This window comes from Artemia sp. Qi Xiang Cuo, chromosome 8 (assembly GCF_049724085.1).
Source record: "Artemia sp. Qi Xiang Cuo chromosome 8, ASM4972408v1, whole genome shotgun sequence".
Classification (NCBI taxonomy): Eukaryota; Metazoa; Arthropoda; class Branchiopoda; order Anostraca; family Artemiidae; genus Artemia; species Artemia sp. Qi Xiang Cuo.
In genome coordinates this window covers 37,918,999-37,940,618 of record NC_142801.1, presented here as the reverse complement: position 1 = coordinate 37,940,618, position 21,620 = coordinate 37,918,999, and the positions used below count along the sequence as shown (strand labels likewise).

Sequence of the window (21,620 nt, the reverse complement as noted above, 5' to 3'; positions counted from 1 at the left end):
CCTAATTCTTCTGAGGCTTGGAGCCCTTGGTGGGTAGATATTAAACGTAATGAAATTTATATATTTGCAATCTGCATAAAAACCCAATTCTTATTAATTGTTACCAAAATTCCATTTTTGAGTTTCGGTTACAATTGAGCTGAGTCGCTCGTTAATTATAATTTAACACCATGCACTGTTTGATAAAAGCTATTGGCTAACGTCCTATTTTTTAATTAATCCTATAGCGAACCGGAGTTTTTGAAGCACGATTCATGCTATTAAAGTGTAGTATTCCTTAGTCCAGTTGAAATGTCCACCATTTTAGAAAATTATCTTTTTAGGGAAGCTTTTGGTTCCTTTACGTGTACGTAATGGACTGAAATACCCTTACATGCGTCTTCTTTTCTTCAATATATTTGCTTACTTGGTTATTCAGCGTAAGCAGCAAATTTATTGCAAATCCAGGCAAGAATTTTATTTTTTTCAAAGGCTTTTTGGGTCTCATTACAAAAATGAAATTCATCCCAAAAACATAAGTTGTCCCCACAATAAGATTTTCGCTATTAATTAGAAAATATGGAATTCAGATAGTAACATATTTTCACCGTTACTACTGTTAACATAAGGATAGCATCTTAAGAAATTTTCTACGCACAGAAACTCACAAAATATGCATTTAAAAAAAGCGATTGTAAACATTTTAAAATAATTTTTGTACATAAATTTCTGCGTGTTAATTTTACAGACAAGAAAGCTCAACTTATTTCAAAGTAAAAATATATTTCTTTATTTTTTTAATTATCTTTTTATACTCAAAATTCAATTAGCATTCCCCTTTTTCTGCTATAATTCAAATATTTGAATTGAACTTATACTGAACATATTAGGCCTACTTTCAATGGTCCTATAGTCAAATTTAAAATGATATTCAAGAAACTTCAAACTACTGTTGAAGACGTTTTTAGTGCCATTTCAACTTGGTGATGGTGAAATTTATATGAAAGACGTAGATATGTGCAATATCTTTTATATGAGCTATAAAAGATCTACCAACGATGTTCTGGTAGCCTGCTAGTGCCGCACTACGAGAAATGGCACAAAAAGTGCCATTTTAGTGTCATATGATACTTGCAGATGGCAGAATTTGTAAGAGACTCGTAAATAGAAGAAATAGATTTTGAATGAGTCATTAAGAATCTCTTTATGATATTCTGGTAGCCCGCTAGACCTGTTGAAAAAAAAAAAAAAAAAAAAAAAACAGGAGACAGTTCAGTGCTACGGTTCCATTGTAACTGAACCCCCGTGAAACTGAACCCCAGGCAACTGAACCCCTGTAACTGAACCCCCGTATAACCGAACCCCAGTGCAACTGAACCCCCGTGCAACTAAACCCCTGTATAGCCCAACCCCCGTGCAACTGAACCCCCGTGAAACTGAACCCTCGTGCTACTGAATCCTCATGCAACTGAACTCCCTTTAGCTGAACCCTCATGCAACTCAACCCCCGTGCAACTAAACCCCATTTAACTAAACCCCCGTGTAACTGAACCCCCCTGTAACTGAACCCCCATGTAACTGAACCCCCGTGCAACTGAATCCCCGTATAACCGAGCCCCCGTGCAACTGAGTCCCCGTGCCACTGACTCCCCGTGCAACTGAACCCTCGTGCTACTGTATCCTCATGCAACTGAACCCCCTTTAACTGAACCCTCGTGCAACTCCACCCCCGTGCAACTCAACCCCATTTAACTAAACCCCCGTGAAACCGAGCCCCCATGTAACTGTAACTGTGTGTAACCATGTAACTGTGTGTTAACAGAACACAACTGATGAGTGAAAAGTGATAAAAGAGAGGGGTAAAACCGAACTCTCAGCTACCGTTCTTGGGAGACATCTAACAGTTTATAAGTGACCATGGAATTCCTGTGTTGTTTTAAAGTCACTTTTCTGTGAACAGGCAGCGTGGCGGCAGAGTGCACCTGGCTACGATAAATCACGTCTGTCCAGTTTTTGTCAGGAAAAAATTACTCAGTGATAATTTATTGCTCCCGCTAGCATTATGCGCTTCTAGGCCCGGGCCTAGGGACCTAGTGGTAAATCCAGGCCTGAGCGTGCACATATTTCCTTTTGGTGAATTTACTTTCCCTTTAAGCACTCTCTGAAAGTTCCAACGTAATACACAAATCCCTTTTTGAGATATGTCATTTTGAAAATCTGCATGCACAGAGTGTCTTTTGATTTAGTTCAAGTTCCACCTCAAATACCTCATTCTGTCAAATTTTCAACTTGATATGCGTAGCCTTAATAGTGGTAGTTAAATAGTAGCAGAAGTTATAGTAGGAGCAGTAGAAGAAGTAATACCAGTGTTGAATTAGTAGTAGTAGTAGTAGCGGTACTAATGGCAGTAGTAGCAGGTAGATGCCCCAGAAGTTTCATCTTGATACGCTAAGCTGTTCCAAAAAAAATTGCTGATACACCTGTATCAGCAATCTGTATGTTATTGCAAGTTACCAATTGTTAACTTGGTAACTGTAACATGTAAGTACGGTGGTTGAGTTGCACGAGGGTTCCGTAGCACGAGGGTTTAGTTGCGCGGGGTTTCGGTTGCACGGGGTTCAGTTGCACGGGGGTTAGGTTATACGGGGTTTCAGGTACACAGGACTTCAGTTACATGGGGGTTCAGTTACACGTGGGTTTAGTTAAATGTGGTTGAGTTGCACGTGGGTTGAGTTGCACGAGGGTTCAGTTAAAGGGGGTTCAGTTGCAAGAGGGTTCAGTAGCACGAGGGTTCAGTTGCACGGGGGATCAGTTGCACGGGGGTTAAGTTATACGGGGGTTCAGTTGCACGATGGTTCGATTATACGGGGGTTCAGTTACATGGCGGTTCAGTTACACGGTGGATCAGTTACACGGGGGTTCAGTTACAGGGGTTCAGATGCTTGGGGTTCAGTTACACGGGGGCTCAGTTAAACGTACACCCAATGCTACCGATGCAAAAAAGAGATTTTCCTTGTTATTCAGAGAGGGGGACTGTAACTTTCCTGTACAAGGTTTTGATCATGTTGATTCCAATGGTACACTTTTCATTTTCATATAACGCCATTTTCGAGGGGTGTGGCTTTTTTCGAAATCAACATAAATTTCTTTTCGCGATTAACTTTTAATTTTAAGACGAACCAAAATAATAGTTAACGTTCCTGAGTCAGTGTCAGATGAAATTTTTTTCACTCGGCAGTTTTTTTCCATACGCGTTCTTTAACTTTTGGTTACTATGGGCAGTGGTTTGCTCTTTACTAGGTTGCAGCTGCCGCTGCAACCATGATACCTTGCCGGGACATACTTTAAAAAAAATGAGCCTAGAAAATGACGTAAAAAACAATAGCGGATACCGATATTCCGGATACGATACATGCGATGCCAATACGCACGATACCGATCCGCGCGATATCGCTACGCCCGATACCACATACATCACTTCCCCAGGGACTATGGAGGGCCATATGATCATCAAAACCATATATATTGGACCTTTGAGCTATGTTAAACAAAATGGCTATCTCAAAATTCTTATAGGACTAGCTGGGAGGGAGGGGCCTGTAGGCAGGGGGGCTATTTGTCCTCCAATCTTCTTGGTCACTTAAAAAGGGTACTTACAAATTTAATTCCCTTTCGAACGACCTATTACACACCTCTCTGTGATGCTCTGGCCACCCCCTAGCCCTTGTAGGAAAAAAAAAACAGAAAAAAAGGGAGACAGATCAGTGCTACCCATGCAAAAAAGTCATTTTCCTTGGTGTTCAAGGTAGAAGACCGTAACTGTCCTACTAGAGGTTTTCGACCATGATGCTTACAATGGTATACTTTCTATTTCGATTTGATGCCATTTTCAAGGGGGGGGGGGGTGTTCAGGCTCTTTTTCGAAATCACCATAAATTTCTTTTCGTAATAAACTTTTACTTCTAATATTAACCGAAAGGATAGTTACCATTCCTGATTCAGTGTCAAATGGCAATTGTTTCTCACTAGACAGTTTTTGTAAAACTCATTTTTCAACTTATGATTACTATGGGCTGTAGTTCGCTCTTTACTAGGTTGCAGCTACCGTTGCAACCATGATCAGACCTTCAGATTCAGCGTATCAGAAAATGTTATTGTGGGGGTTATGATCTCATATCTGCACAAATGTGGAATTGTATATTTTTGCCAGAAGAATGATCACGGATGTGTTTCTATTTTTTTTTTTTTTTTTTTGTCCTAGTGTCCTTTTTAAGATACCGTAAAGATTGGAGGGCAACTAAACCTCCTCCCAAGACCTAATTTGTTTCTTATTTTGTTTTTGAATGTTATGATTTGAGATCAATTTGACAAAAAAAAATCATCTCCTTCAACTGCCTACAAACGTATAATACAGAAGGAGACTTAACGTTGAGAACTTTAACCGACGAAGCGACGATGTTGCCTAGGAGGATTCAGATCAAAGAGAGAAGACAGTCTGATTGTGATTGTAAGTATTCAGTTTAGTTTATTAATATTGATAACTTGTGTCTTATGTTTCCCAAAATATTTAAGATAGTTTATTTTTATAAATACAAAAAGTTTGGTAAAATTCTACGGTACTGTTTTATTAGCTGTAAATCATGCAAGAAGTGAAGTTTGGTTAAAGCTAATGAAATAAAACAAAATAGGATAAAAACATAATAGTTTAGAAACAAAATTTTGTTATATATTTTTACATTAGTTGGGTGGGGGGGGGGGGGTAATTAAATACGTAACCTAACCTAGGTACCTTTTTTCCCTCTAAACCCCAAAAAACTAAAGTTTAAATATTGTAAACGCAGTTAGAATTCACTGTTTATGCAATTCTCTGTTGAAAGAACCTGTTTGACTAGTTTCTTTTATCATATATCTTGTGTGGTTTACAACTAATAGAACAGTACCAATTCTACTTTAGCTACTCTTGGAAAGGGGTTAGGTTCGGAAAATGAAAGGGTTGGGTCTACAGGCTAAAGTATGGGTACTTATGTACTATCTGGAACACACGTGAAAAATGAAGTTTGGTTGATGCTAATGAAGTAAAACAAAATAGGATAAAAATATAATAGTTTGTGAACAAATTTCGGCTATATATTTGCACATTAGGGGGGGATGGGGGAAAGTATAGCATATATTAAATACATAACTAAACCTAGGTACCTTTTTCCCCCTAAACCCCAAAAAACAATAGTTTAAATATTGTAAACCCAATAACAAACCACGCTTTACAATCCATTTCTCTATTGAAAGAAACCCATTTCGAAAGAAACCCGAAAGAAATCTTCCCTATATAATATAGCGCTTGTGTTCCAGATAGTACATAAGTACCAAAGTATGTCACGGGAAGGTATTTTTAAGTACCTACCTCTACTCCTTCTCCCTCTAGAGGATCCTTAGATTTGTATAAATGACAGGTCTATACTTATTGACATTTGGAAAAAACAACATTTTACCTTAATTTTCAGTTATCAGTTTCTTTTTCTCAAGGTTTAGTTCCGAAAATAAAATTCCGGTTATTTGAGTAGAATTTTCAGCCATATAAATGGTTTTTTCTTCAAAATTTGGAAAATGTATTTGCATATCTTTTGAACCTTATAAATTGGGATTGAGCAAAGTTGTGAAGCTGAAAACAATTCTGTTGTACTTCATCTAAGCAGAAGATCTATTTTGCAAGGTTTCAATTTTATTTCACACAGATTTGATAGGTGGCGAACAAGAGATTCGATGAGATCTGATGAGTAAGTCTAAGGTATTCAGAAAAGACAGGATTCGTGGCATTATTATTGCGACCGTTCAGCTCTGGGGGTAGAAAAAAGGGGGGAAGTCTTTCTTTTATTTGTGCCTCGATTTGATTTCATCTTCATTTCAGGTCCGTGTGTCATTGTTTTCCTGATTGAAAGATATTTCTTACTCAAGTGTCTTCTGTCAGCCTGCTACAGCCCCATTCATTTACTGATTTCCACCATGAAAAAATGCAGCCGTTAAAAGGTGTCATATTATCTGGGAGAAATTTTTTTTTGTAATTTTCTGTTCTTGTAAATTAAATGAGATTATTTTTTTATATTTATTGATGCTTCAGAAAGAAGAAAGGGAAACTGAATCCTGAGAACTAGATATTAGACTGTAGACCTAGGAAATTGAACAACGCTAGGGATGGAAATCCAATAAGAGAACGGGAAATCCAGCAAACAAGCTGGAAATCCAATAAGGATCTTAAAATCCAACATGGTGTTTTGTCAACAAATTGACAATTCAAATCTGGTATGGGAATTCAACATTTTTGTTTCTCAACAAATTGGAAATTCCATAATGACCATGGAATTCCAAAATGGTCTCCAATATTCAATTTCAGCTGTTGAAATTTCAATTTTGTTGTTGATAAACATTACAAACAATTTTTGTTGAATCTCAAACAATTTTTTTTACAGTGTTGGGCTATTGGGCTAGCAGAACTTATAAAAGTTATGTTTAATGACTCCTTTGAAAGCTATTGCTCTTATATAAGTGATTTTTCTTAATTTTACATTCGTAAGTGCGATATAGCTCTAAAAAAAACTTATTGTGCCACTTCTGTGGCACCATAAGTTTTAAAGCTCTGAAGCACAAAACAGGTATCATTGTAATAGCTATGTTCCAGAACCCTTAACTGGAGGTTCACAGGAACCCCTCCCAGCTCCCTTAGTAATTTTCATAAATCGTCGGCTCATCCGTAAGCTACTGAAACATTTGCAGGCTACCACTCTGTCGTAGATAGATGCTAAACGGCTGAGTTAAAGAGTTTTCCTTATATTTGCTAGGTTTTTAAAATTACTACCATCTATTAGGTCTCACATATTTTAATGTTACCTAGTTTCTGAGGAGAATTTGCAATGAACTCTTAGTCATGGTTGAAGCATTAGCTGCAACATAGCAAAGAGCGAACCAGAGCGCATAGTAGCTAAAAGTTAAAAATGTTAAAACGGTCGTGTTTTCTTCTTTATTCCAGGCCTAGCGGGTTACTAGAAAATCATAGAGATATCCTTATGAGCTCATTCAAAAGCTATTTCTCATATGCACGTGGTTTATATAAATTTCGTCGTGTGCAAGTGCCATATGGCACGAAAAAAGGCACTTTTTATGTCGTTTCTAAAGGGGTGGGCCTAGCGGGCTACCAGCACATCTTAGATAGATTTTTGATAGCTCATATGAGAAATATTGCTCATATTTATGTTCTTCCTATAAATTCCACCATCTGCAAGTTTCAAATAGCACTAAAAACAGCACTTTTGGTGCCACGTCTCAAGTGGAAAAGCTAGGGCGAGTGGGCTACTAGAACTTTTTAGAGTAATGTTTAATGGCTCATTTGAAAACTTTTGCTCATATCTACGTGCTTTTTATCAATTCTACCATTCATAAGTGAGATATAGCACTGAAAACAACTTTTTCGGTACCACTTCTTAATTGGAAGAGTTTGGAAGCATAAAACGGTACCATTGGAATAATTATGGTTCAAAGCCCTTAACTGGAGGCTTATAAGATCCCCTCACGTATACTTCCCCTCCAGACCCTCTTAGTAAGTTTCATAAATCAACTAGTCATATTAAAAGTAAAAGATTCTTGTGAAAACAAATTAACTAAAACTAAAAACTTTTCAACTAAACATCTACCAAAAATTAAGCTTGATTGATCAACAGTTTTGAATTGAACCTTCAAACTTCAATCTGTGATGAAGCCTGTTTACTACTTCTAACAACGGTAATTGAGGGAAAGGATGTCATTGCCCCCTTAGTTTTGCTCTTGCCTAGGTTTTGAAATCACCTTTTTTTTGTCATTTCATTGGAAAAGGCACTTGTTTCATTTAAAAAAGTTGGGAAAACAACCGAAAGTGCACTTTGTGGGAATGTGCTATCAAGTCAAGTTTATAAAAAGCGATTAAGTATAAATAAATATAAGCTTTGAAATGATTTCTTAAACAGCTTTCTTTTGTTACAGTAGCCTTCTAGTTTCTGCTCGTCAGTAGGTGATTTATAAAGCCCTGTCTTCATTATGGCTTTTTCAGGCGAAGTCGGCCGAGTAAAAAACAGCTTTTTGCGCATCGAAAAACAAACGTTCCTGAAAAACATGTATTGTTTTGTGAATTATGGATAATGTTTGCAGTATTTTTTAGAGCTGTTTTATCTCCCCTAGATCGGTGATAATTAGAAATTATATTAAAAATAAGTTATCAACTGAAACTAAGAAGTGGCATTAAAACTTAAAACGAACATACATTATTCTGTATAAATGAAAAAGATCATGGCAGCGTTGTTTCTACATTAAATTCAAATCAAAAACGAACAAAGATTAATTTTAAAAAACAAAGTTTTTCCGAGGGAAGTAAAGAGCAAAGTTGAAACTTAAAACGGACAAAAATTATTACTTCACATCTTATTTAATTTACATTAATATAACTAGTACAAATAAACGCACTAATTGCGTTTATTTGTGCGTTTTATTTGTACTAGTGCGTTTATTTGTACTAGTTATATTAATATATATTAAATAGGATGTGAAGTAATAATTTTTGTCTGTTTTAAGTTTCAACTTCGCTCTTTACTTCCCTCGGAAACACTTTGTTTTTTTAATTTATATTACAGAAACTGTTTTTCACAGGACTCAGTTTCAACGAGAGCACTCTTAAATGTTTGCATCGTTTGCGCAAAAGCTGCGGTATCAGGTAAACTATCCCAAAGTTTTGTTGCTCGGTTAATAAAGCTACATTGACCTATTTTCTTGTGCACTCGCGGCTGATACAGTTTATACAAGTTTTGTCGAGTGGCTGAGTAATGACTAAGCTTTAAGAAATCGGCCCAGTCCACATTAGCAACACCCTTCATAATACGGAACGTATTGATCAGTTCCATCCCGTCCCGTCGAAACTACAGGGAAGGAAATCCCAAACCTTGCAGTTGACGCTGATACGTTAAATGACTCAAATATGGAACATACTTTGATGCCCGATGTTAAACCTTTTCAATTTGCTGCGAGTCACGTTTCCATGTCGGATACCACACAGAAGAACAATATTCTACCACCGGGCCAAAGTATAATCACCTACGGAACAAGTACTGACAAAACTCTCCAAAAGTGACCCCGCGTACCTCAGTACCTCTAGACACAAAGTGCTGTACGACTTAATCGCTCCGAGCCAAAGTACTTTGCTACGGGCCAATAAATTATGCTAGAGCGTGATTTAGGCGGCAAGAAACCGGGAAAGTTTTATTGAATTGTGTAACTACGGTATTTAGTTGCCAGGTTCGCATAGGTATGGAATCGTCTCCGGAGACGCGGACAAAGGGTCACTTTTTTTGTGTGGAGAGGATAGGTTTTGTCAGTACTTATTCTGTAGGTGATTATACTTTGCACCGGGCGTACTATCGTCTTGTATAGTGTCATAAAAGTTTGAAGGTCTCTAGTGCCTTCTTGGAGGCTCTTTAAGGAGACGAATAAGAAAAAAACAATTTTAAAAAAAGCAATGATTAATAGTACTCTGTGCATTTGTTTTTTCTTTTTAATTCCTTCTTTCTTTTCTTTTTTTATTTGTGATTCATAGTTAGTAGGTAATAAAAATTTATTTATTTATCATCAATATCTCAAAAACGGCAGGGGAATCGAGCTTAAACATACAGAGAGAAGGGGACATCCAATTTAGCGCCTGGGGACGAGATGAAACTAGTAGCTTCGTAGCTCCCTGGGCCTAGGAGACCTGAATGCACAAACAAACTTTAGGTTTGGGTATGGCTCCCCGTAATGATTCGCGGTACTGCTCTACTGGATAGGCAACACGCGAGAAGTGAAGTTTGGTTAATGCTAATAAAATAAAACAAAATATGATAAAAATATAATAGCTTAGAAACAAGCTTCGGCTATATATTTGCACATTAGGGGAGGGGGGGGGGGGTAAACCATAGCATATATTAAATACGTAGCCTAACCTAACCTGGGTACCCTCCCCCCATCTTTAAACCCCAAAACTAAAGTTTAAATATAGTTCCCGGAGTGAGAAACCCCTTGTTTATTCAGCGTCTCATAGGAATTACCGGGTAATGCCTATTTGATAATTGCTTTTCTCGAGTGGCTGTCTCGCGTGTTGCCTAGCTAATAGAACGGTACCTGATTCGCTTGAAAATGCATAAAAGCTTTTCTCTGATCGGCTCGAAATTTGTATCCCAAGTCCTCACACCATGGAAACCTCAAAGTACAACCTACAAGGCGTGTAGACTGGACCAAAAGAAAATAAAATTGTCTGAAAAAAACAACAGCTACATGAATTCAGACTTTTTGTTATCCTGTTTCCTTTTTGATTGGCTTGAAACTTAAATGGCATGTAGACAGGGGCAACAGAGCCTCATTAAAAAAAAAGACAAAATGGCTTGTACCGACTCGGTAGGGCTGAAATATGACTAAATATGGACGACCGATATGACAAATAAACCCACAAGGCCTCCGTCACTAGAAAATGGAGCTACTCTTTTATCTATTTATTTATTTGTATTCCAAAATTAGAATATATTCAGTAAATTTAGATGAATTCCTGAAAGGTTAGTCTTGTTCAGGTGCATCTAAAGCCGCAAGGATGTTCACCTGCTCAAACAATAAGTTCAAGGTAGTGTTTACACTCAAGTTTACAAGAGATTTCATGCCTGCTTCCAATTGTTAAACGGCTGAACTTAGCCCAACATCTGAACAAACACAAACATTGAAGCTTTTCCCACCGTTTGTGTAGGGCCTATCAATCTAAATAGCTCGTCAGAAGGAGCCGAAATGAAAGACGATATCGAACGTGATAAGGGAGCCAGCCCACGCTTGTCATATTTGAATGGGTCTTAAATTTTCTTGTTTCAACAGTTTAGATAACAGCCATAACCAGACACGCTGAGTGCCAACAAAGATCGGTCCCACCATTACATTATACCCATTCATTTCTACGAAAATCTTCTACAATCTTTTTTTTTCATTTTATTTTGACGTGGCTCAACAGACATATTAATGCTATTAAAATTGTTTCTCACAAACAGTACTTAACTGAGTATAGTAAATAATTACTTAAAATTTTTGTGATACACTGAGATTAAAATGTTTTGTTTTTGTATGCTGCGTAACAATGCTACTGCTTTCGATGTTTGCTTCCCTGTGATCAGCGGTCTGTAGACCCAAAGGGGCTAGAGATGATATCCAGGGGCATCGTTTGGGAGGGACAAGGGGGGGGGGGGACAGTTGCTCCTCCAATAATGTGGAGAAAAAATTATTATATAGGACATGCTCCTTGAATAGCCAGATATGAACCCCTCTTGCCCCCCCCCCCCCCCAATGAAAATGCTGTAGATTTGCCCCTGATGATATCTATGATTGTCCTGGGTATGGACATCGTGAAACAGGGCAAAAGAGGTTCAAGTGAAGTTTGTAAAATTTCCAGTAGTCTTCAAGAAAAAAAAGCAGTTTTCTTCCTCGAGTTGTACATAGTGCCAAAACAATATATCCTAGCTGGGCAAGTAAATATTTTCAGAACAATTTGATGCCGTGCTACTGCAGAAGGTTTAATTATATCTCCGAGAATTGGAGAACAATATCGGTACTTGTGTCTTATAGCCACCACACTCAAGTTCTGTCGAGAAGTGAAGTTTGGTTCATGATAATGAAATAAAACAAAATATAATGAAAATATAATACTTGATCAACAAAATTATGAAAACTACTACAAAGAATTATGGGAAGGGGAGCACCCAGACCGCATTATATAACCTAGCCTAACCTAACCAAAATACCAACTAAATATGTAATTTAAATATAGCTACAATGTAGTTTCCCACCGAGCTGAAGCTAATATTGTCTGGTATGAAAACCGTCTATTGTCTCATGTTCGTGATACAAGATCCTGAGTGTGGTGGCTATAAGACAAAAGTCCCAAAATTCGTATCAACAACAAATTTGTCGTAAAAAATTCGGGAAAAGTCAATCTCGAATGCAGAATTCTTATTATTGGGTTGTTTTCTGGAATTTTTGATCAGATGCCACTTGCGTTTTAATCAAGTAATGCTATGAAAAGTACACAAGATGACATGAACTTTTTTATATACGAAATGGCTTCGTTCACTTGGGAACAATTCTCAAAGTTGTCATTATGTGTCGAATTTTTTAATTTCCTAGAGGCAACTTTTCTTCTAGACATGGCAGAATTGCTTTTCAACACCTTTTTCTATTTTGAAATTTTTATCCTGCAAATTCCCAATATTTTGGCTAAGTAAATGCCCTAGCTCCGAAGCTGCATATTGTCTCTTCAATAACCTAAGCAAAATTTCCGTGTCTCTCCCGAGTCTTTGGGAAATAATTCCAGAAATCCTGATTTCGAAATACAGAAGTTCCAATTTGTTTAATATTTTTTTCTAAAATTTTCAGCTTTAAGATATTTTAGGTGTCTAATTCTATGAAAAGTTAGCAACAAGACATGCACTCTTCTGCATCCCAAAATAAACCGTACACTATGAAATAATTTCCAAAGTTGCCATCGTGCATGGATTTTCTTGACATCCCAGATGTAACTTTTTTCTAGACAAGATGAATTTTTTTTTTTCCAAGGCAGATAGCCAGATATCGATCTTCCAAGAACTGCAGCTAACCCTAGTTCTCCAAAGATAAAATTCGTTCTACCACTTTTTTGGTTTTGAAGTTTTGATTTTGCAAATTAGTGTATATTCCATTTTTATGTTTGTTTTATTTATTTATAATATAAATATATATATGTATATATATATATATATATATATATATATATATATATATATATATATATATATATATATATATATATATATATATATATATATATATATATATATATATATATATATATATATCTATCTTCCTTATTCAGGTTCCTCCTTGGACTAGGAATGGTTGACTGCGGGAGAGATACAGCTTGCCGGATCCTCTTGATGCTGGAGTTCGGTTGTTTTTTTTTCCAAGCTTACAGATTGTCCGTCGAACCACCCTGGAATGAATTTTTGTTTTAATGCTAGTTTCCTTTATTTTTTTTTATTTTTTTTGCTGGGTTATTATCATTTTTATATTGTATTTATTTTCATGTTTCATTTAAAGAGATTTACCCCCCTTGGAGTGGCTTACTTGTCCGAATTGTTTGGCTTATTCGAGTTTTAGTTTGTACGTATTTGCTCCTGTTTTTGTGTGTGCTTCTTTTTTTATTTTTTATCTTTTTGTTATATTCCATCGTCATACATTGTATTTTTGATGGGTTATAAAATAAATTAATTAAGTAATATATATATACATTTTCTTTTGAAACTTAATTCTGAAACTATAAATAACTGAAACAATTTTAAATAGTTAAAAGAAACCACCACTTCTTATAAGTTTACATAATGAACCTTTCACGGATGCTCATTAACCGCAGTAAATAGTACATATTGTTAATTAAGGTAAAAACAAAACAATGTGGATACAGAGTTGGAAGATTACTTCGTAGACACAAATCTTATTTAAGAAGTTCTTTAATAAAAGATCTAAAGCCGAACTGGCCATTCATGACAGAAAACACAAAAAATATAAATACGACAAACGGGTCTATGGCCAGTAAATGAAAACGAAGAAAAAAACAAAAAAAATATTTCGCCCGTATTTAATAAGGCGTCTTCAGCGTAGAGAAAAAAAAAACTAAAAAATATACATAAAACAAAAAAAGACCCACCTAAAAATATAATATACAATTACTTAACAAAATTAGTTTTATATTATATTTTTAGGTATGTCTATTTTAGTTTCATGTATATTTTTTAGTTTTAATTTTTTTTTTCTCTACGCTGAAGACACCTTGTTAGATAAGGGCGAAATATTCGTTTTTTTTCTTCTTCGTTTTCGTTTACTGGCCATACACCCGTTTGTCGTATTTACATTTGTTGTGCTTTAAGTTCTTTAATTACGCGACGGAGCTTACAACTAATTAGAATAAGAGTAACGCATCGGCAAACATGATACGGGAGCAGACAAATTTATTACCCATGCGATATAAGGCCCGTTTTTTAGCACAAAGATCTTACATCTAAGATCTTACATCTTTCTGCAAAGATTATAGTTTTTTAACTCATCTTTGCTCTAAGATCTTATAGCTCACTGATGTTAGCAAAAAGTGTGAAGACCGCCACTGTTCTGCCTTACAACAATGATGAGAGAACTTTGATGATATACTCATCATTGTTCTCAGACCGCTGATCAGAGCAAAATGATTAAAGACGTTTGCATAAGACGACAAGAGATGTAAGATCTTAGTTCAAGATTTCACTTTTATGCGTTTTCTGACAAAAGATGTAAGATCTTAGCACATTGATAAGTGAAAAAACGGCCCTATAGTTGCATGTGTTCCTCCGTGACTTTGACCTATGGTCACTGTTGTTGCAGCATTCACGGAGCCTAGGTGTCTCAGATATAGTTTTCATTTTGGTACAGTGTTGGGCATTTCTAAAATAAAAAGAAAAAAAAATTAAAGAATAAGAAAGCTGGATCTTGGAAGTACGACAACTTGATAAATGAGCGAGTAACTAGACATAAAAATTGAAGCGAACATAATACACACACGTGATGTCATTGAAATCGTCCATTTAAAATGTGAAAATACAATATAGATTTCCATGAAAATAAAAAGGTGGTAGCGATTATAGGCTCTTGAATCATTTATGGGAGAATCCAAAGTTTTGGAAGTGTCTATGTTTGAAAAAAAAAAACATTAACAGGTGAAAGACGCAAAAATATGGAAGATCACAGGAAAAATATTAAAATCTGAAAATTCCAGTGCAACCAGAGAATTCCCCCCCCCCCTCTGCCGTCCCTATGTGTACGTGTAAGTCTTAGGTGCGCTGAAAATACCGTTAGAATCATTCTCCTTGTAGAGTCAGGTCGTGCTGATCTTCATTTGTCTTAATGAAAAGTATTAAAGTCTGAACATTATTTATTCAGGCCGTAGGTTACATTTAAATACTATCAGGGCCGTTTATAGCTTGCATAGCGTAAGTTAGACGTCTTTGGCCAATATAATCTTTTTCCATACAACATATTATATAATATGTTGAATTTGATGAAATTTGCGACATGATCCATCAAAGAAATTTCTGTTGCGTTTTAAAATTAGAACAAAAGTGAAACGAAAAAGGACTTTCCGCTGTTTAGTGGCTAAATTACCGAATTAAGTATGGCTGATGGAAATGACGATTCTAAAATATCTCCTTTTTGGATTATGGGGTTACTGGAGAGCATTGATTTGTCGGGATCTAGACCCCAATATCCATCTTTCGCTGCTAAATTGGTAATTTTGATATGACCCATAATTAGCTTTGCATTGAGCGCAGAAAGAATGCTAACATATGTTACATTTCGGGTAGCCAGTAGTTCGAGATGATCAGGAACCAGAGACACTATAACTGTCTGATTCAGTAAACCTGATGCGCATCATAGATATGAGACCCTATCAATTTTAAGTCGACAGCTAAAGATTGATGTAACAGATGTCGCTCAAGAAATTTCCATGCTGACTATTGGTTGGAAGTCGGTATCCTTTTTCAAGTCCCTTTTTAGTGATAGTTTGTTGACACGAAGCTGAAACGGTGCACACTGTTTTGAATCTGGACCAAAGCCCGTTCTTTTATTCCTATGAAATAAAAAAAAGTTATTTTTTAACTAAAAATAAGGAGCGACATTAAGACTTAAAACAAGCATAAATTGTTCCGTATATGAAAAGGGCTGTTCCCTCCTCAACGCCTCGCTCTTTACGTGAAGTTTTTTATTGTTTTGAAAAGTAGAGTTGTGAAAAAGAGTCAAACTTTAGCGTAAAGAGCGAGGCTTTGAGGAGGGCCGGTCCCTTTCACATACGGAATAGTTTCTGTTCGTTTTAAGTTTTAATGTCGCTCCATACTTTCAGTTAAAAAAACTTTTTTTTATTTGATTTCTGAACGTTTTTCAATTGATGCAGGCTCGGTTTTATTGGCTCACCGTACACAAAAAATTAAAACGCAATTTACATATTAATTTTGGCAGATTTATTCCGAATATGAAGGTTCGCCTCCTCCTCAATACCTTGTTCCTTACGCTAAAGCTGTTAGCACTTTTAAAAAAGCTTGCTATTCTATTTAAACGGCCCCTGTGTTTCAATTTTAGTAAGTCAAACTTTAGCGTAAAGAGTAAGGTTTTGAGGTGGGGGCAACTCTTCATATATGGCATAATTTATGTTCGTTTTTCAAATAATGCCGGTAAATCTGTCTTACCCTCAATGAAATATGCTCCTGCCCTCACGGAAAACTCCTCCGTGGAAATTTAATCGAATGTCCCCCCGACAAGTTCCCTCGTGACGTTCCTTCCCCACTGAGAGTCCCCCCTCTTTGTAAAATTGCTTGTGAACAATTCACCCTAAAAATTCTCCTTAGCATTTTTTCATTGGAATAAGACTTCAATCTCTAATCGATTTCTCGATCACTCCAGAAATACCCCCTTCCGTGGAAATTATTTCCCTGAAAATAAAACACCCCTGGATAATACCCCCGGAACATCTCCATACAAAAAAATTGGCAAAGAGAAGGTAAGACAATTAAAAAGAATTTCAAATAGTAATTCTGTCCAAAACCCCAGTGTAGCATTTCCCCTAAAATATTCACTCCCCAGATATTTCCTTCCCCAAGGAAGATTCTGCCCTTAGAAATACACACCAGGCAGCCCCCCCAAAAATAGTTGCATACTTCCCAATAACAAATACTATATGTAAACAATGGGCAAAGTTCACAACTTCCAGCCCTTCCCCCAGGGACTATGGGGGGTCATTTTACACCTAAAGACATAGTTATTAAATTTTTAGACTATGCTGAACAAAATGGCTATCTCAAAATTTTGATCCGGTGACTTTAAGAAAAAATGAGCGTGGGAGGGGACCTATTTGCCCTCAAATTTTTTGGTCACTTAAAATGGGAACTAGAACTTTTGATTTCCGTTCGAATGAGCGATTTCTCGATATTCTAGGACCACTGGGTCGATACGATCACCCCTGGGAAAAAAAAAAAAAAAAAGAATAAATAAACACGCATCCGTGATTTTTCTTCTGGCAAAAAAAAAACAAAAATTCCACATTTTTGCATATAGGAGCTTGAAACCTCTACAGTAGGGTTATCTAATATGCTGAATCTGATGGTGTGATTTTCATTAAGATTCTATGACTTTTAGGGGGTGCTTCTCCCCTTTTTTGAACATAAGGCAAATAGGCTCAGGCTCGTAACTTTTGATGGGAAACGCTAAAATTGATGAAACTCCGTATTTTAGAGTTTTGGTTACTATTTAGCCGGGTTGCTCCTTACTTACAGTTCGTTACCACGAACTGTTTGATAGCTTCTTAGAATTGGCCAACAAAATATGGAAATAAGTTTAATTAGTACACGGAGCAACAAAATTTTACCCACATTCAAAACGCTGTCCAGTGCTAAACGGAAAATCATTGCAACAAAACCTTGATAATCAAGTTTGTGCTAACGGATAAAACAATAGAGCCTAGTAGCATCAACTACATCCCAAGATGTAGGAAGAGGGGCAAAATATGTTTTATATATATATATATATATATATATATATATATATATATATATATATATATATATATATATATATATATATATATATATATATATATATATATATATATATATATATATATATATATATATATATATATATATATATATATATATAGGGGAGGGGGTAATTTTGTTGTTTTTATTAGTCCCTTCAATGAATTTTGTTGAAGAAAGGCATTTTCAACAAAATTGCCCAAATGAAGCTTTCACCCCCCTCCCTCCACATCTATGTCTCACCGTAGAGTCTAAATAATAACCAAGAAAAAGACACACCACATCTTGGACACAATGTAATATCCAGTTAGGGAATTGTCCATAATATCTTGCTTTAGTAAGTGTTTGTAACTCCCAGGTAAAAAGTGATCTCTTGGCATCTCCGTCAACCCCCTCCCTGCCTCTCGCATCTCAACTGTCAACCAGAATGATGCAAGCCTTCGTTTGAACAGCCAAAGTAGGACAGTGATAACTCTACTACCAAATCCCGACAACTGCCCATTTTTTAGGAGAAAGAATTTTCAGTTTGTATTATCTTAGAACCAAGAGGAACAGTTGTCTATTGAACTTTGTTTGGAACGAAATTATACAAGAATTGTATAATTCTTGTCTAAGAATTCAACTTGTCTAATAACTCTTTTTTAATTCCAATCTCTAAAAGACCAAATTGGGCCCTTGGTCTCTCCAAGATCCACCTATCTAATCTCTACAATATACAGCCAACATTTTATAAAAAGTTTGGGTATGATACATCTTATTTCAACCAAATTATGCAAGGATTTTAAATTGGAGTCATTAGGAAGCACGAAGTGGGTCCATGCCTCCAATTCCCCACCCCTGCCCCTTCACAAACATTTTTTTCAACGTATTTCTTTGATATAATGCCTTTCATATTGCAGTTTAAATAAAACAAAAACATAGAACAAGGGGTAAAATTGTTAATTTAACTTTTTAATTTCGCTTCCAGAAAGGCTGGCATGTCGCACCTGTTTCAAAGCAGAATCACGCAACGATTTTCCATCTTTATTGATGAAGACATAAAGTAGGCCTTTAACCCCTTCAAAATCATCTCCCTCATTTGCATACAGTTTTATTAATAAATTTAGTTAATGTAGAACAAAACAACTATTGATTGTTTTCAACTATGTAAAACTTTTGATTGGATTTCTTAGGAGGTTACGGGGGACCATGTAGCAAAGAAGGAAAAGGAAGGGGGACTGGTTGTCCTTCCATCACTTATGTTCCTTAAAAAGGAGGCTAGAACTTTCGATTTCCATTCGAATGATTCACCTTCAAAGTTTTTGCGATTACTCCTTCCATATGAAGTGGCCCTGAGGAGAAAAAAAAATTACACATCGAAGGCTTATGGCTATTTACTACAGGCAACGCTAGAGCGTTGCAGAAGTTTTTTTTCAGTTTTTTTTTTATTTTTAATAGAGATACAAAAAAGGTACTTTTTTTTTAAATATAGGGGGAAGGCTTAGATTTTTAACGAAGATACGAAGAGGTATTTTTTAAAATCTAAGGAATAATTTTCTCCCTCCCAAATGGCGCCAGTGGCTTATATTAATTTGAAATTTGGCAAGAGGGAAACTAGAGCCAAAAAGACGTTAATCAAGAAATTTCACTCACACACACCCCCACTCCAGCTTTATAGTCTAGGCACCAGGCTTCAAAGCTTCACTGTTTGGAGGTTTCCCTTCTACCACAGACGTGCTGTGGATGTGCTAAGTGGGTGTGCGCTGGGTTGAGAATTCTTTGTCCAAGGGGCACGGGTTCGATCCCTGGCGTGACCAGTTGTTTCGTTTGGGACGCGGGTCAGTGGTGTGACTCTGTAAGCCTAGCCAAAGTCAACCCAGCTCTAAATGGGTACCTGGAGAACTCTGGGGATGGTAAGCAGGAAGGGTGTGCGGAAGCACAGGATGACTGGCCCCCAGCCCTCCATTGCACTTCCTGGCTGAAGGGCCACGAAACGGAGATCAGTACCGCCGGTTTGGACCTTAAGGGTCTAGTGCTGTCATACTTACTTACTTACTTACTTACTTACTTCTTCTTACTTACTTACTATTATAGGCTCCGCGAGAGCCAACGCTCTCGCGGAGCCTATAATAAAGAATCATGTGCCCTTAATGTACCATATTATACATTTGTTATTTTTCCCGGTCACTTCGTAAGGAAGGGGGAGGAGTCATACAAACTTCGGAGGACGGTCATTCGATTGGAAGTTGAAAGTTATAGTGCCCTTTTAAAAATCGACCGTAATTGGAGAGTAACTGTTTATAGCGAAAATAGGCGACAATGTTTGAGGTTTTGCGTCTTATTGGCATGAAAATTCCAGACGTTGCTAAGTTGAGCAAACATTTGGTGAGATGGAGGAGGTTGTTAGGGAACCTGGAAGTGGGCTAGAAAGTTTGTTATCCTTGAACAGTTCGAATGTCACAGCCTTAAGTCGTTCGCCAAGGGGAACCTGATTTAAAAGGACATTAATTTTGGAAACTATTTTTGACCAGCTTAGAGCTCATATCCTTAAGTTCTTGGGCCAAGAGGTCCCCAGTGCATCATGAAAAAAAGAAAAAAGGTTTGTTCCTCTGATAAAGTACAAAAAACTTTTTTTCCCCTTTCTGTAGAGATTGAAACTTGTACCCGTAAGCTCCTGGGCCAAGTGACCCCTCAGGCACAAATATAAGATTTAGGCCGGGGACCAGGGTCCCCAAAAACTGGACTGGAATTTTTTATTATTATTATTATTGCTTGAAACTTATATTTGAAAGTCTTTTGGTTAAGGAGCCTCTATGCGCCAAAAAAAAACTAAATAAATGAAAAATTAGATTTCCTGAAAATTAGTCCTACGAAAAGCCCATAATGTAGCCCTCATCTTGTTTTTGGTAAGTTCTGATCGTTGAAAGTTTGATTTGGTCATTTACTTTAACTTCGGTTCATTTTAAGATTCATCCGTTCATTCATGGCAGCATATGTTACCTTAGTGTTTGAATTAATTGTTCATTTTATTTCTGTTCGTTTTAGGTTTAACTTATTTATTCTTGGTAATTTCTGTTTGTTTTATTTTTGTATTATTATACGTTATATGACTCTATTTCCGATGGTTTTAGGCCCTAAGTTTAAATTTTACTTTTCTATTAAAACTTCTTTTTGGAAACCATTTTTTTAACTTCATTTTAGAAATAACAACATAGATTGCGGTAAGTTTTATGTTTTGAGCCAAGAGTAAAAAAGAATTAGCTTGTGTACATGCTATAGTTAAAAACTAAAAATATTGTCCGGGTGTCAGTTAAATTAAGTTAGTTAAATTAAATTAAGTCGGTTAAATTAAGTCAATTATTTAATTTGGTTTTAAGAGACAACTAGTAGAATGAATGGTTATGGCATTCAATCGATGAAGAAGATATAAAATCAAACCATTACCTCCGCGACGCTTCGTCGGACAACCGTCCAAAAATTTCTAAGACGTTTCACGTTATTTCAGCATCGTAAATCTAGTTTCTTCTTATTATCTTAGAATACTAACAATATGTGTTACCTAAGATAGTAGAGGGCTTGGTTAGCATACGAGTCTCAGGGGGATCGATATCCCTCATCAACATTTTTTCCAAAGGGAAGAATTTGGAATCGGAGCCCTGAATATCGGTACACATTAACAGGCAAAAATAGAATCGATTTTGAGAAACATGGTTTTTAATATATTTTCAACAAACAATTGGCACGCAACAGGAAACTTTGGAACCGCTTGCTTCACTTGGGGCTACATCTGTTATCGAAATGCGTCACTTTTGTGCGTCTTTTCCCGAATGGAAACTGTTAGAAAACTGGTTAGTACCTCTTATATAAGGTATAATTAAGGGGAATTGCTGAAACAAATATGCTCGATTTGATACATAGATGACACGCCAGATGTGGTAGTGCCAAATGGAACTAATACTTAATATCTTCTTTATCTTAGAATTAAATAAAAAAAAACAA

General features: G+C 36.4%; 1 long non-coding RNA gene across 2 annotated transcripts in view; it reads right to left on the bottom strand.

Moving 5' to 3' along the window:
* The window catches only part of LOC148949372 (uncharacterized), a 75,398-nt gene that overhangs the window by 12,865 nt on the left and 40,913 nt on the right, over positions 1-21,620 (bottom strand). The window contains exon 3 of one of the 2 annotated variants that reach the window (XR_016142080.1): positions 13,972-14,502. The exons of the other annotated variant lie outside the window; for it this stretch is intronic. This is a non-coding gene — a long non-coding RNA (uncharacterized LOC148949372). Of the gene's footprint in view, positions 1-13,971; positions 14,503-21,620 lie in introns of those variants that run through there. 2 annotated transcript variants of the gene reach the window in all.